This window comes from Periplaneta americana, chromosome 2 (assembly GCF_040183065.1).
Source record: "Periplaneta americana isolate PAMFEO1 chromosome 2, P.americana_PAMFEO1_priV1, whole genome shotgun sequence".
Lineage (NCBI taxonomy): Eukaryota > Metazoa > Arthropoda > Insecta > Blattodea > Blattidae > Periplaneta > Periplaneta americana.
The window spans coordinates 155697010-155715192 of record NC_091118.1 but is presented as its reverse complement, the minus strand read 5'-3'; the positions used below and the strand labels follow the sequence as shown (position 1 = coordinate 155715192).

The window sequence follows — 18183 nt, the reverse complement described above, 5'->3', positions numbered from 1 at the left end:
TCTCCTTTCTGTCCATAGCCTATTCTTCGAGCTGCTTATTATTCTCGCTGACATATTCTCCTTTCTGTCCATATTCTCCGAGCTGCATGTTATTCTCGCTGACATATTCTTCTCGCTGCGTAGTCTGCATTGTTCTCGCTATCCATATTTTTACCTCTGTCCATATTATCCGGGCTGTGATATTCTTCTCGCAGTCCATATTCTTCCTGCTATCTATATTCTCCGAACTGTCATATTCTCCTTACTGTTCATATTTTTCTCTCTGTACTTTTTCTTTTCGACGTCCTTCATTTCATTGTTCTCGTTGTCTTTTTTTTTTTGCTTGCTCGTAGTTTTTTTTATCGACATGCTTCATATTTATTCTTCTCTCTGTCCCTTTTCTTTCCACTGTCCCTTTCCTTCCCGCTTCTTCATTTCTTCTCACTCTCCCTTTCATTCTTGTTTTGAATTCACTTCTCGCTGCCCCTTTTTTTCTCGCTGTCACTTCCTTCTCACCGTCTCGTTTCTTCTCGCTGCCCCTTTTTTTTTCTCGCTGTCCCTTCCTTCTTGCCGTCTCGTTTCTTCTCGCTGCCCTTTTTTTTCTCGCTCTCCCTTCCTTCTCGCCGTCTCGTTTGTTCTCGCTGCCCTTTTTTTTCTCGCTGTCCCTTCCTTCTCACCGTGTCGTTTCTTCTCGCTGCCCCTTCTTTTCTCGCTGTCCCTTCCTTATCGCCGCCTCATTTCTTCTCACTTTTCCTTCCATTCTTTTTGTGACTTTACTTCTCACCATCTCGTTTCTTCTCGCTGTAGGCTTACCTTTTTTCTCATCATCTCATTTCTTCTCACAATCCATATTCTTCTCCCCATCCTTTACCTTCTCATCGGCCTCATTCTACTCTTCATCGACTTCGTAATCGTCGTATTCATCAGTTGTAGTAGAAATAATAATTTACCATTCACTTTCTTGGCTCTAAATCAAGTTGTCTGATATTAGGTAAAATATTAAATATAAATCTTGGCTTTCCCCTGGAGCATCACTTTCGTTATCGTTATAAGACTATAATATGTGACATGTGGATGTGGTCGTAAAGAAGAAACTTGTTGAACAAGTGAGGTGAAAAACAGTCGCCGGATGTTTCAAAATTCTGACTGACTATAAACAAGGTTAGTGGAGTGGCATTCTCGCATAATGATATTTAATTTCGATCCTTACGAACAAGCTCCTGATCTGTGAACAATAGGTCATATGCAACTACTTATAAAAGCAATAACATTTTCGGCAGGTCCATAAGGAAGAAATTGAATGTTTTATCATGCACTTTTTATAACCTTTCCAGCATGTGAGAAGAATGTTGTCAAACCACTCGGAAGAAGTGCTACGAGCTAGAAGCATTTTGCCTCTTGAGAAGCTTGGAAACGGTGAATGAAGTTCTGGCTGACGAAAACAAGGGATTTATAATGAGAGGGTAGCCTTAAGATGAACAGTAGAACGCAGTGTAAGAACGACAATCAATTATGTGATTTTAATCTATGTAATAGAGATGTACAGTAGCAGTGTAGGTACAGATTTAACGCTGCATAGAGACGGTTGTATGTTCGAGTCTCGCCTAGGGGGTGGATTTGGTGAAGCGAATGATATTTGGAGAGATGAAACCTAGAATTCACCATGGGAGTATCTGACATTCGCCTTAAGAGTTGGAAAAAAATCGTGAAATAACCCAACCAGGCATTCAGCTCAAGCGGGAATTGAACACACGTCACAGCGTAGGCTCGAATCAGTAGACTGGGCTACGTCGGTGGCTTTATCAAATAATTAACTTGTAAAGAATTCACATGAAGTAGGCTATTCGCATTTTTATTTACAAGAATTTGTACTTAAAATTAATAGAAGTGCTATTTAAATTTTTAGACGTTTATGATAAAATTCTTACGTTATTTAGTTGCAAATATCCAAGAGTAGGGTCCACACCTGTGGAGTAACAGCTAGCGCGTCTGGCCGCGAAACCAGGTGGCCCGGGTACGATTCCCAGTGGGGGCAAGTTACCTGGTTGAGGTTTTTTTCCGGGGTTTTCCCTCGACCCAATATGAGCAAATGCTGGGTAACTTTGGGTGCTGGACCCTGGACTCATTTCACCGGCATTATTACCTTCATCTCATTCAGACGCTAAATAACCTAAGATGTTGATAAAGTGTCGTAAAATAACCTACTAACCCAAGAGGAGGTATCTGTAAAAGATAATTTTATTCCTACATTTGTTGTCCTTCCTTTCCAGTTCATATTATGTATATTATGCACATTGATTCGGGGAAGATAGGGCATACTGGATAGAGTAACCAATATAGGCCAAGCTTAACCGATTTCAACGATGCACTTAAATATTGAAAACTGGTCTTTCTGTCCTTTATTTTAAGTTATTTGTGGCGATTAATAAGTACATAGATTAGTTTTCTGTGCAGCTTCAAAGAAGGAAGAAAAACGAAATAGAAATAAGGTGAAATAGGCGTATAATAAAATAGGGAAAAGATATAAGAACCAGAGATTGAATTTGCTACGTATCTGTATGTTATTATGATTATTATTATTATTATTATTATATTATTATTACTATTATTATTAATTATTATAATTATCATCATCATCATCATAATATCATCCCCATCGTAAACTTAAGATTTGTCTATTAATTGCTTAAATTTATTTAATTTATTTTCTGCATAATTAATTTTCATGTAGGCTATAATACTTCCATCCATTCATAGTTTTTTTTATCCAAGGGGAGGTCTTTTACTGCAAACCCAGCATTCTCCAATCTTTCCTATTTTATACCTTCCTTTCAGTCTTCGCATATGATCCATATATCTTAATGTCGTCTATTAACTATAGTACTATGCAACTTAAATAGTAAAAGCTAGAGATTTGTTTAGTTTTATTTTCACTTCCATTTCGATTTCTGTTCTTATACTGTATATGGGAGACGCTTATGAAGCCTATTACTTTTTGTTTTATCAGCTGTGGTTTTAAGATAATGTCGATACTTTTTTGCTACATTGTAAACTTAAATGTTGTCTTAATATGTAAAATATTTTGTGCAAATTATTATTATTATTATTATTATTATTATTATTATTATTATTATTATTATTATTATTATTTAGCGGTAATCGGAAATTAGTGGTATTTTCGGTCCACCTACTCTTTTCTCACGAAATATTCACCCTCTCTCTCGCTCACTACTCGTAGTGTGCGGCCATTGCAAGTAAGGGCAATCCTTCACGAAGCAACATGCTCCACCGTTGCTATGGAGATAAATCTTGCCACTTCTAATTGGCTCTCTTTTCTCTCTTCCCTCTCTGCCCCTCCACATTACACTGGTAGTATCGTCCTCTCTTTCCTCCGTTTAAGTATACGTAACGATATGAAAGTACAGAAACTAAACAAATATTAACTGTGAATATGACGATGCCGATATATAGGATCCACGAGCACTAGTAGAGAAATCTTGAAATTCTTTTGATTTGCTGTACCAATAGATAGTGATATTGGGTAGATTGTTATCTTCATCGGAAAATTCACAGTTTCGGAAAGAATAGAACTACTTAGACTATGCAAAACTTTCATGAATGATGTATATATTTCTTTCTTTCTTTCCGCTCTTTCTCTTAATCTCTTTCAATTTCAATTCCATACATTTTCTTTCTCTCTTTCTAGAGTCCGCCGAGTTATCTCTGTGTTAGCGCGTCTGCTTCCAGACTAGCAGGCCCGAGTTCGATTCCCGGCGATGTCGGGACTAGAAGAGATTGTGGTGCACAACTTTCAATCACTAAATTGTGCATCAATATGCCTGGGTTAAATCTCAAATCTCTCCGCATATGTCACTATTGACAGTGATTCGTCCTTCGGATGGGGACGTTTAGCCTGGCGGCCCCCTTGGTGCCATTCGACAGAAGTAGGCTACGTGTCGGCACCAGGTTTCCCCTTCTCCCTTCCTCACAATCATTATCCTCGCCCATTCCCTACACTACACTTACACCAACACTTACACATACACTCATTCTAGCACACGACATAGGTAATCCTTTACAAGTACACATCATGCATAACGTGGCCCGCCGAAGTGGTGCGCAACTTTAAAATGGTCACAGTCCTGCCATCTATCCGCAATATAGGCCTACGGAACCCGAATCACACTAGTGGATAAGCATTAGATACAAGCGAAGTTTATCTCTTTCTTTATATATTTATGTTATTTTTATTAATATTATACTTGCAACAGTAGCATTTATTTCCTCTTACAGTCTTTTTAGATTTTTCTTTCTCGTCATATTTTCTTCCTTGGCGTAGCTTGGCTTTACGAGGGTTGGACCTACAAAGGTCCTTTCTCTTTCCTTCCTTCTCGTATTCCTTCTTCTATCCCTTTGTTCTCTCTTATTCTCTTCATACTTATTTACTAAAGTCGACAGATACTATGGATGACATTCGTGAATCCAGTGTTGACAGTTAGACCACTCTACCTCAGGCCTGATAGAGCCAGGACAAGTCCCATAGCCTGATAAGCCGCAGAGCCCGAAGTCCCAAGCCCTGTCAATATCTGCATCGGAAACCTTTACTACTGCTAAGACTTCATCCCAGCCGTATTTTACTATTGTAGACAGATTAAATGAAGGAAAGATAGAGATTATTGGTGAAATGGTGGAGGAAAACGAGAGTCCCCCGAAATTCTCTGCAAAGTCTGTTTTGTCCACTATAAATTCCATCACGGTCTGACAGGGGATCGAACCCGGGCCACCTAGAAGAAAAACCAACTTGCTAGCGTTGAGCGACGGACGCGATTTTTTTTTTTTTTTTTGCATTCAAGGTCTATTATTTTTCTACTTTATTTCGCTGTTTCTTCTTTGACATTTCTTCTCTTTCTTTTATTTGCGCTTATTTTCTTTCTTTTATTTTTTTGTGTCTTTCCTCCTATCATTTTCTTTTTTTTCTCCTTCTATCTCTCTCTTCTTAGTCTTTCCATTATCTATTTTATTTTTCTTTAATAAATTCCTTTTTTATTTCCATATTCTTTATGTAATCTTTTCCTTCGTTTCCTTTTGATCTCATATTCCATTCTGTTTTTGTTTCTTTTCCTTTCCTTCTCCTTTTCCTTCCTCAATCCTTTTGTTCTCTCCTATTGTTATCTTCATATTTATTTACTACGTTCTCTTCTTCATTTTATGTAATGACCAACGAAATAAAGACAGTATGTTTTAAAAGAGTCCCACGCCGTGGCGTCGTGTCTAAGGCATCCTACCTAGGACTCGCATTACGGAATGCACTCTGGTTCGAGTCCTCATGGGGGAAGAAATTTTCTTATGAAATTTCGGCCAGTGTATGGAACCGGAGTCCACCCAGCATCGTGATACACTTGGGGAGCTACGATAGGTAGCGAAATTCGGTTGCGAAAGCCAGCTATAACGGCTGGGAGGATTATCGTGCTAACCACACGATAGGCCTACCTCAATTCTGGTTGGATGATCGTCCACCTCTGCTTCGGCATGTGGGCGTGAGGCCAGCAACCGGCAGGTCGGTCTAGGCCCTTCACGGGCTGTAGCGCCACGGGTTGTTGTTGTTGTTATTATTATTATTATTATTATTATTATTATTATTATTATTATTATTATTATGTTTTAAAAGAACTCACTAGCACTGATGTATATTGTTATAAGTTCTTCGTACTAATATGTTTAATTTGTAATGTATTACGAGTAAATTTTTAGGTTTTATTTTCCATATAGGCCTACTCCTTATTTGATGTAATTATACACTAATTTATTAGATGCTGGCTTTTGAGTATTCCACTATCTGCTGGAACTCAAATCCAACGTTAGTACGACCTGAAAGTTTACCTGCTCTTTTGCTCCCTTTAATAATTTTTATTGTAGGACTACTAAATTTCCATGGAGAGGAACTTGAATGCAGTTCTGGAACGTTACAAATGTTAAATTCTAGCACACAGTGGTATGTCGGTCGGGTAGCTCAGTTTGTAGACCAAATGGCTACAGACTGAAAGGTTCTGGGTTCAATCACTTGTGCCGAAGGAACTTTCTCGTTGTCAGAACTTTCGGAGCTATCCTGGGGTCCACTCAATCTCCTATCAAATTGAGAATCGGTTCCGGGTTTTTCCAGGGGGTAAAAGGTGGTCGGAGCGTGGTGCAGTCTACACCTCCTAATTCTACTTAAGCATGAAAGTCAGGTCTACCTTCACGCTCCTAAGGACTTTCATCGTGTATAATAGAGGATACCTCTATCCTTAACACGGTGGTCTGCTGAGTAACAGAATGCATGTCTTCACAAGCTAGAAACGAAATAGGAGAAAGCAAGAATTTTTTTACCTCTATTTACTTTACCTCTGAAATTTGCCCCATAAATTCTAGCCTTGTTCTTGAATTAAATTGTACTGCACGAAAACTGTAATTTTGAACGTGTCTAGATTGTAATTCTTTGATACTTTCGGTTGCCTCCAATCCAACTCTTGCAGGCCATTAGTTAGCCTACACATGCCTCCTGTAATCTCACAACACTTTCATTTCATTAATATAACAGACTTTTACACTTAACAACTCTAGCAAGACGTGAGAATTGAATTGGATGGAAATACAGTTTGATTCGTGAGTGTAATCCATGTTAAGACCACACAATAGCTGGGCTTCCAACTGTTCCTAGATTTGTTATTAGTGTCGATGTATTGAAATTGCCCGGTAGGCCTACACGTGGTGTGGCTTCAAATAACACGATTGCTGGGAGAGAAATGTGAAGATTGCTCGCTTCTGTGATCGTGCTCAATCAGGCGAGATCCCCAGCTTCTACTTATAATTCTTCCGCACAATGGCCCACAGACTTCTGATAGACTACTCATATTCCCTTCAGTAAGAAAATGTAAGTGTGTGAGGGGTTATGGGAACCTTCCACCTTCAAGGGTTAGATATTATCTTTATAAATATGTTATCCTTGGCAAAATTGTGGCTACCTGCCGACTAGGTGAGTTTTATTGAAGGTATAAATAGATCTGGACGTATCGTTAGCTGCAAGCATTGATGATAAATCATTTTTCTACAATAGTGCATAAAGTTGCATTCTACCCACTGTTACCAGTGTGCAAAGCGAGGCTTTACTTAGTTTTTTTTTACACACTAGTGTTTTAATCACTTTAGGCACTGTTATTCATTTTCGTACTGCCAAAGAAAACGTAATGTTCAATGTACAAACTTCATTCAGTAATAAATTAATGCATTAGCTCTATCATTATTTAAATATTACACGTAACACAAAAAATAACAAAATTAACATTCATATTTGCATTTTAGCCCTTATTATTCTGAAGTTACATGTAGTAGGCCTACTCATTGTAACAAGATTTATCATTCAACTGTTCCTAACTGCTTTGTTGATTATATGGCCGGTTTAGACGTCCATGAAATCGTAAACATGAATGAAACAAGCTGCCGTTCCATGGGTACTTAATGGTTATGAGTTCAGACGGCCATGCCATTGTGATCTTATAATCTCTCCGTCTTTAAATATTTATTTCATGTAAATCTGTGCTATAGTACAAAAACATTGTATTACACACATTCGTAAAGTTATCTTTTTGGTGCCAAAAAAAATCTTTACGAACTTGTCTAATAAATAACTATTAGAAAAATTTGTCTTTCCCTTCGCTTCGCTTTTGTATTTTCATGTCCAAATTTCCTTAAATTAATGTTTTCCTTGTACTTGTGGTGTCCTTTGTGAGTCAGGATGAGTAGGCCTAAATATATTTCAAGTAAATTATTACTGATGTACCTAATCATTTAAAGTACAAACCTTTCTCCTAATAGTGAATCTTACATTAGTGTAAAGGTTACCGATATATGACATGTTTTTGTAAAAATATATATTTAAGGAGCTTAATCCTACAAAATTGTAAACCTATGTAATTATTCAGAACAACAAAATAAAAATGAAAGGTGGCGCGTTAGTCTTTTGAATTCATTGTGAAGATATATTAATAATTTCTTTCATGAAATATGTGTTGACGGAATTCGTAATAGTACATTATGCAACGAGCCTATAATGATAGTAATTAAGAAGCGAGTATGGATGTTTATGAAACGAGCGCAAGCGAGTTTCATAATTTTCATACGAGCTTCTTAATTACCATTATAGGCGAGTTTCATACGACTTTTTATGCTCGACCATATTTCTAACTTGAAATTACAGTATTCAGATGTATACATTTTATTTGTGTCTGACAAGATCGGAAGTGACCTTGTTCTAGGTCGTTAATTGTGAGATGTGCGCAGACGCGAAAGTATTGATTTTTTCCGAGGAACAATAATGTCATTGACCTTGTGTAATCCCGTTAAATCGGTATAACTTTGATTATTGAATTCGACATTGAAAAACGAGATGACAAATTGAATTTATTTGAATATTATTTACAATTAACGCTAATTATTATAGTAACAGAACATAACCTTCTGCGACAGTATTGGATTTCCAGCCTCCGTGACTTTTCGCTAATTCTCTTTCGATTTCATATCCGAGAATAATCGATACTTGCGGTTTTATAACGGTACAAAGCTGACTCGTTATTGGCTGAACACCTGTAAGCTGAGTTGTCATTGGCTGAAAACACCTGAAATTTAATGAGTAGGTGTACTTTAATGACATGCATTAAAGGACTGCTACCAGGTGTATAATTACTACATTTCGGCATAGTCGAGCATAAAAATCTTATTAATAGGCTATCGGCCTATCTGTTAGTTGGACATAGGCCTAATTCTGTTACTCAGTTTGGTAGCATTGTTTTCGTTTGATAAGTTGATAAGCTTTTCATCATTTCATATGTCGTCGTCGTTATCATCATCATCATCATCATCATCATCATCATCGACGTAAAAATTTAGATTTTAGAACCATTCCGGTTCTTTAAGTCTGTTTTATTAATTTTTACAAGGGCATCCTTGTCTTTCCGTTCCTGTAGGTTTGTATTTTAGTGCTGTGGTGACTATCCAGAAATCTGGCATAGAAATTTTTATTCGATTATTTAATGATACTGTATCAAATAAGTGGAGAATTATTTAGCGTCGATGGAATTTGTTTTAGCGAGATGGTATTGGCGAGATGAAGTTGGTTGTACAGGGATTCGCTTTACAGTTGAAAAGGTGGATTCCAAACTAGCCTAAGTCCAAATGACAAGTTACGAGAGAAATGAAACTGATAAAATTAATTTGATGCCCTTAGATCCGTTTGAAAAAAACTTCTGCAGATACTAAGTCAAGACTAAGGAGAGTCTGTTAAATAAACTTACCATATATATATATATATATATATATATATGTGTGTGTGTGTGTGTGTGTGTGTGTGTGTGTGTGTGTGTACACGGCTATTCATAAGTCCGTGAAACATTTAAGAAATTCATAACTAGTCTACTAAACTACACAACGAATAACAAGTTACTTTACACTAGAATAAAGAGAAACTCTCCAAGTTTTGTTACATATCTCACAGATGCTCAACGTATCCACCTTTGCTAATACGGCTTACATCCATAAGGTAATCCATCTCGCCCTATACACGCTCCAGCATATCACGGTTGACCAGAGCCACGGCAGCTGTAATCCGGTGGAGATCAGCGGTGAGCGGAGGCACGTAGACAATATCCTTCACAAACTCGCACAAGAAGAAGTCACACGGAATTAAATCCAGTGATCGTGGTGGTCAAAGTTTGTACAAGTATTTCTGAATCACCCTGTATAATTCGTTTCAACAAAAGCATATTAACTTACGTCAGTCCAACGCTAAGACTTAATAGATAGCGAATGCGTTTGCCAAGAAAGAGGTCTATGATTCGATTCCCGGAGTAGGCGGAGAATTATCTCCATCCCACGGAATTCGGTGTTTGTCCTTTGTCGTGTAGGCTACTTGTCCTGTGGCGTCTCCGTGGTGACTCTACGTTATGCTGATCTCACGATCAGGGAAGCCCACATTGTGAGAGAGTCTAGTATTGGTCAGAAGACATCATATCCTAAACCGAATCGGTGTATAGGTCTAAGTTTGTATGAAGCAGGTTAAATAATTAGATAAATAAAACGAAGAACTAACTAACTTATAAGTCAATGAGAATGGCTTTTTTATTATTTTAGAGAATAAATAACTTCTTACTTTAAATTGTCGCTGTTCAATTAATGTGAAAACATCATCACATCGGTAACGACGGCGTACATAGATTGAACTAGAAGAAACCGTGCAGAAAGCCAAGAATGTGAGGCTATCTAGGTTTTGGTTTTCGTGTTGACTATTTTCCTTATATTTGGATGGTGCTTTAAAGGGGGATGAGTTACGGCCATTTCCTTCCGTTGTAAGTCATTTGGAAGAAATCGCTACAACGAATAGATTGCATTCGTTATAAATTCACTGCACTGGGATAATAAACCCGAATTAAGTCATCACTACTTGCGACTTTCCTCGAGACTGATAAAGTAATGCGAGTATAATCTTGCTCAAATTGTATATTATTTTGAAAAAGTTTGAAGGTCATGTTTAAATGTAAATTAGCTTGACTTGGATTTAGAGGGAATAAGGTAGAAGATTTTAAGTATTTATGTAGCAAGAAACCTATCAGTATACTCTCATTTCATTCTTGCTTTAGTAAATTACTTCATTGAAGATTAAGTTACCATGATTATTAGGCTATTTTATGTGTGAAAATTACAATATTAACAGAACTTTCGTAACCGTCCTAGGAAATTACAATACCATCTGAAACTAATCAGGAAGATAAAAAGGAATTGATTGGGTCACTGGCTGAGAAGAAATTGCCTACTGAAGGATGCACTGGAGGAAATGGTGAACGGGAGAAGAGTTCGGGAAAGAAGAAGATATAAAATAATATACGACATTAAGATAATTATTATGCGGAGGCTAAGAGGAAGGCAGAAAATAGGAAACACTGGAGAATGCTGGGTTTGCAATGAAAGACCTGCACTTGGACAGAACACTGTGAATGAATTGAATAATAGTGAATTGCATATTTTGTGTAGCTTGCCAACTTAACTCAGTACAACATTTTTTATTGTTTATTTCATACGGGATTATCTGTTTGCTCGTATTAGACTATTAATGTAGGTTCAAACAATTTTCTTTTAACAATAAATAAAACAAAATTTCGGAGGTAAATTCTGCATTGTAGGTATGGGTTTCATAACAACATAACCTGGATTTGAAGTTAAACATTTCTTGTCCTTTCTCAGAATTTTTCGTTTGTTTGATTTTGTTAATGTTTGTGTATCAGAATATAGGAAGACGGACATTTTTGTAGGAGAAAAATTAATTACTTCAGAATAAATGTAGGCCTACTTAGATCAATAAATTTTGGGATGGAGTTAGAAATATCTGAAAGACATCTTGTGCAAATATTACTTTTTATTTAAACAAACTGTGACACCTCGTTTACGCGTTAAAATCCAGATTTTTTTTCCTTATTTCCTTTAGGAAAAATTACCATTTTCTAAAATTCTCTTGAGTTTGAAATTCGCAGCAAATTGACCCGGAACCGCCACTGCCACTTACATCATAACATTGGTAGCTGTTAATACTGGTCAATCATCTTAGTCCCTCAATTTTAGTAAACAGTTGTGGAGTTCGTGACAAGTGTGGAAAGGTTAGATTTCTTCATTTAAAAAAAGTTAAAATGGGTCGAAATTCAGGAGTGTGGACGTAAGTGTCAGATTATTGGGACTTGAGATTATATCTAACTCTGTCCCAAAATTCATTTATATAAATACATCCATTCTGGAGTGATTAATTTTTTCCTACAAAAAATGTAATTTTTCAGTAAGTTTTCATAATAGAAAAATGGTTATAATATAATCCATAGTTTGAACGATAGAGATATTGGGCCATATTCATAGACATTCTTAGCGCGGGCTTCCGGTGGATGATCAGCGAACTAACGTTTTTCGTATTCATAAACCAGTGTTAGCGATATGATATGATATGAATCCTGCACAAGTAATCAGTCGATAGCCGGGGCTAGTTTAGCACGCTCGTAACGCGGGCTAGCGAAATGTCTATGCATAGCACCCATTGGGTTTGTAATAAAAAAAAAAAACTTTATTTTTCACAAGCATTTGCTCCCTTTTTAAATATCAGGAGATTTCACATAAGTATGACAGGAGTGAAACATTTCTTTCGAAGGGGTGTCCTTAAACTTCTGGTAGAACCTGCACACTACGCACGAAAGAGTAGGCCTATTCACTTCAGTGTCCTCAAACAATAAAATTATAAAAACCACAATAGCTTGCACTACATTATGTACGAATGAGCAATCCCTTCAGTAGCTCACAACAGACTGAGGTGAACTGCACGCATATAACGTCGGACAAACGCCTTTGGTCTTCGGCGCGTACGACAGGCACACTGTGGTATGATGTGCGAACAACTGTGTGGTATTTAATTTGAAAGTTTGCAAGTCACATAAGTTTTAATTTAGACTAATGCAAAATAAGTAAGTAATCGAATGCAGATATAGGCCTATTGAATATTTTTGTTAAATTTTTAGTACAGTATTAGATTTGTTAAAAATGTACGTAGTGAAATCTGAGCTGTTTGAAATGAACAATCGGAAGATTATGGCAGAAACTATGAAAGAAAAACCTAATAATAATAATAATAATAATAATAATAATAATAATAATTTATTTAGGCCTATTTATTTATTTATTTATTTATTCTGGCAGAGTTAAAGCCATAGGGCCTTCTTCTCTTAAACTCTACAAAGTATACAAGCAGTGAAAATTTAACAAAAAGTTAAAGAACAGAATACTTATAACATACTACAAAAAAATAATAGCATAACAAAATCGACACTAAACAATATGAAAATAATACCATAATAGAGAAAAGAAAGTAAAATACATTGGAATATAGTTAAAGCAACTCATTTAGTACAAATAGTTAATATGGAATACGTAAGGAAGAATATAACAAAATGAAATGCAATAAAATAATAGGGTCTAATAAAAAGAAAAAGAAATACGAAAATTAAATAAATTTCACAATAAAAAGGATATGATAACCTATTTAACTTAAAGAAAATCCTATTAATGTTTTAAGTGAATAATTCTAAGGAACATGAGAAAGATATAGCTGCTTTCCGTTAGATACTACACACGATAGTAGCCTACCTGGAAAATGCTGCAGCTTGTTCAGTTATTTTTAAGTAACGACTATACAAGAGATACCAAGATGTGTAAGCTTGTATTAACTGCATAGGGAAACATTCTAAAACTATTGGAATACTTCCTTCACCATCCTCTCTCTCACTCTCTCACACGTTTTATCTCTCTTTCTCTGTAATTCCTTCTCTTTCTATTCGTGAAGAGGAATGAAGGGTAAATAAAATTGATGGTACTGCTTTTCCCAACATGCCATGTCTCAATTTCGCATGCAACACAGTCTGTAGCTAATACAGATCCCCATGTGTATTCTTAAATTGGTCGGATTGTATTATTGAGTTGTGTTGCGTGGAAGGTAGTTGTATATAATCCCATTGTGCTTTGCTTGGATGCCTATTGGCAATACCAATTTAATTGCAGACTTTGAATCACGCACGTGGCAAAAGCTATTATATCGTGCCGGATTACTCAATCTACATATACTGTAAATGCAGGGTCAGACATGTCAAGTTACCATCGATGATTATAATCAGCAGAATTTAATTGCTACACCACAAATAATACAAGATACTATTGTAATTAGAGTTATGACATTGGGAATCGGAAGTTGCTATAGGGAGAAAACGAACGTTTTCATCTTGAAGTTTGCTGGCTATAAGTTGCTTTTATGAAAAAATATGAAACTATAGTCGCGACGCTGTTATTCCCGGCGTGACTCCTCCTCTTTGCTTATGTCTTAGGAAGTGAAGGCTCTATAAAGTCTAGGTAGGTAGTATCGTTCGCCATTTTTGTTCTTTTGTTGCCGAGCTACCATACGAGGAATCTATTTGCCACACCGTTAAACATTATCATGTCGTAGCTCCTTTGATAATAAATCAAACGCACTGTAATTGAGCAAATAATTGAGCGGCAAATAACGTCTTCGTGTGCTTTCTGCGAACGCCAACGAAAGAGCCAAAATGGCGGGCGATTATATTAAGTATTTATCGAGCCTTAAGAAATGAATAACGTCTTCATAAGCGAATCACAAGACGCACACGTTTAAATGTAGCCGACCTGCAACGCGATTAGCTGCCGGAAATTAGAGCGACGCGACGGGACTATAATTAAATTGATCCCACACTCAAAATGCAATTCTCACATGTTTCATATTTCTTCTCATTCCTTACGGAATTATTTAAATAAAAATGTTATGTCATCTTGAATAATGACTTACAAAGTTAGGCTATATTTTAATCCGTAGCACGACAGCCCACGAAGAGCCAAGACCGAACAGCCGAATACTTGCCTCACTTACGCGTCTCAGCAGAGGTGAACGATCATCCACTCACTACAGGGGTATCGTGTGGTCGTGTGGTAAGCACGATGACCCCCCCAGCCGTTATAGATGGTTTTCGTAAACAGATTTCCCCAAATTCATCATCATCACGATGCTGATTGGGCACCGGTCCCATACACTGACCGAAAATTTCATGAGAAAATCCCTTCTCCCATAAGGACTCGAACCAGCGCGCATTCCGTACAGCAAGTCTAGGTATGATGTCTTAGATCAGTGTTGTTCAACTTTATATTTTTGGTATGCTAGTATACCCCCAAAATAACATTTTTCCATTGATTTTCGTACCTCCAAACTGCAATGCAATTATAAAAAGAAAAAACATAGGACTATGATTGGTGTTGTATGCAATATATTATTATTATTATTATTATTATTATTATTATTATTATTATTATTATTCATGCAATAGTTATTGATGCAATAATAATAATGTAGCATTGAATTATGTAAAATGTTATTGAAGCTAGGAAAAACAAGAATTGATATTATAAAAGAAAATATGTAAACTGCAATAATTATCAGCAAGCATAATGCATTTTACACACATAGTGGGATGCGTACCCCTAGAGACAACCCCGCATACTTATATGGGTACAGGTGACATAGACTGAATACCGGTACCACTGCCTTAGACCACGATGATACGACACGGGATCCCTCACAATTATCTACTCAATTTTTATGAATATATAATACACACTCTTTCAGTTTTGTAAATTATCGATAAGTACTATAAGCATATCGTTGGCAAAAGTGCAAAATATCGTAATTCTGAGATCGTTCTCATTACAAGGTTTTACACTTTTGACAACGATATAGGCTATCTACAGTTTTATTGGAAACGCCTAGAATACTTTTGACTTCTTGAAGCTTGAATTATGTGAGAAAGATTTTGTTTTTATTACATAATCTGTTCTAAGTTTAATAATAATAATAATAATAATAATAATAATAATAATAATAATAATAATAGTGATAATAATAATAATATCCACGCCATTGTAACAAGAATTCTCGCCATTGTCACAATCATCCTCACCATTGTCACAATCATCCTCGCCGTTGTTACAGTCATCCTCGCCATTGTCACAATCATCCTCACCATTTTCATAGTCATCCTCGCTATTGTCACAATCATCCTCACCATTGTCACAGTCATCCTCACCATTGTCACTGTCATCCTCGCCATTGTCACAGTCATCTTCGCCATTGTCACAATAATCCTCGCCATTGTCACAATCGTCCTCGCCATTGTCACAATCGTCCTCGCCATTGTCACAGTCATCCTCGCCATTGTCATAGTCATCCTCACCATTGTCACAATCATCCTCACCATTGTCACAGTCATCCTCGCCATTGTCACAGTCATCCTCGCCATTGTCACAATAATCCTCACCATTGTCACAATCGTCCTCGCCATTGTCACAGTCATCCTCGCCATTGTCACAATAATCCTCACCATTGTCACAGTCATCCTCGCCATTGTCACAGTCATCCTCGCCATTGTCACAATAATCCTCGCCATTGTCACAATCGTCCTCGCCATTGTCACAGTCGTCCTCGCCATTGTCACAATCATCCTCACCATTGTCACAGTCATCCTCGCCATTGTCACAGTCATCCTCGCCATTGTCACAGTCATCCTCGCCATTGTCACAGTCATCCTCGCCATTGTCACAATCATCCTCGCCATTGTCACAATCATCCTCTCCATTGTCACAGTCATCCTCGCCATTGTCACAATCATCCTCGCCACTGTCACAATCATCTTCGCCACTGTCACAATCATCTTCGCCATTGTCACAATCACCCTCGCCATTGTCACAATCATTCTCGCGATTTGACAATTATCCTCATCATTGTATCACCTTTGTGATTATTACAATCATTCCAATGAATATCACCAATATCATTTTGATCATTGTTTCAACTTTGTGTTTGTTACAGTAATTATAGTGATCATCATCAATCATTCCCGCCATTATCACAGTTATCCTCGCCATTATCACAATTCTAGTTATTGTAGCAATAATCCGTGTCGTTATCAAATCACTTCACACCACAATAAATTATTATAAAGAATAATTCATCTTTAAGCATTTTTCTCCAAGTACTTCGGACTCTCTGACAAGCTCTTTATTAATGTATGTATTATAATACATCTTTGAATAGTTTTTTTTATGGTTTGAAAAGTAAATTGGAGAAAGAATACTGTAGTTGTATCGTTATATATTTTTGACAACCTGGAACCTTAAAAATAAACATACTCATTTTATCCTTAGTATTTTTCTTTCATACACTCAAAGACAATTCTATGCAAATTAGATTAATAAAATATTAAATTATAGTATCTGGTTTCTGTAATTTCGAATTTTATAGTATTGTGTTTATTTCACTTTAAATGTGAAATGTGCTATTGTATTTGAAGGCTCAGATGGAACATTTTTATACCCAACATGTCAGCCCTGTTGTATAAATCTTCATCCCTTCTACTGAAATTATCCCCCAGCTGAAAATTGTGAGAAAATTCATTTCACGCAGATCCTCCCTTCTCGGTAAACAGAAATTCCCTCGACAGTTGCACTGTTCTTCGTCTGCATTTTCCGTAACTGGGGTTGCGTCTCACTCTTTGAGGATCATTGAGGGTGGCGTAAAGTAACGGATATTTTCTTCAACTTCCTGGACAGGTTGCAGACCAGGCTTGACCTTAGAACCGTTTTGTGTCGAACCATCTGCTAATAAAGCCATAAACATTGAAGTATCAATACTTTAAGGTCGTTTACACCCACATCTCCCCCTCGGAAATATTGGCGTTTTCTGTTCTAAGAAACTAGGGATAAAAGGTACTGACCTTCATGTTTATAGAAGTGTATATGGGATATTCTATTTGGGAGGGAGGCAAATGTTTAGGGAAGTAGGTTAGGAATAACGTTTTATGAGGGTGTAGAAAAACCTCTCCGCCCTTAAAAAAAGAAAGAAGAGGAAATAATGGAAGAAACGGGACTTTTTATGACTTTCTTTAGTACATTAAGTCTTTGGCCTTCATCTATTTTGGGTTGTGCAACAGTTACTTTACAAAGCAGACCTTATGACTCAAATTCTTTGGGTGGTTCAGTCATATGTTCTCAAGGTCCCCTTCTTACAACCTTGCCGTATTCAAAACGTCGCGTCTGCCTGCACGAGTATTGTACCATAAGAATAAAGAACACAGAGCAGAACCATGGATCGTAGACTATTGTAAGATGAAACCATAGAACAAGTAGCCTAAGATAATATTATTTGAATTCCGACGTACTAAATTAATAATACATATAATATCTAAACGAACTCAGCAATCAAGATGAACAAAGTGCCTAGGGATATGTGAAGAACGGGAATTAGTTATACCGTGTTAAAACGTATTCTTCTATGTATGTTTATTAAGTGATACACATACTTTCCAAGTTTGAGAAAATGGTTTTAAATATTCAAACAAGAATTGGTTTGTTGCCATATTATGATAAATGTGGTAGAAACTTGGCTGTCGGATTAAAATGATAAAAAAAAATAAATAATAATAATAATAATAATAATAATAATAATAATAATAATAATAAGTTGAAATGCGCACACACCGTGCATGGGGTAAGAAACATTACTTGTCTTTACTATAAGCTGCGATGGATTTCTGT

At 36.6% G+C, this 18183-nt stretch overlaps 1 protein-coding gene across 1 annotated transcript in view; it reads left to right on the top strand.

Annotated features, from left to right (window-relative positions):
* The window catches only part of LOC138694713 (homeotic protein ultrabithorax-like), a 1263368-nt gene that overhangs the window by 1140224 nt on the left and 104961 nt on the right, over nt 1-18183 (top strand). The gene's annotated exons all lie outside the window — the stretch shown is intronic.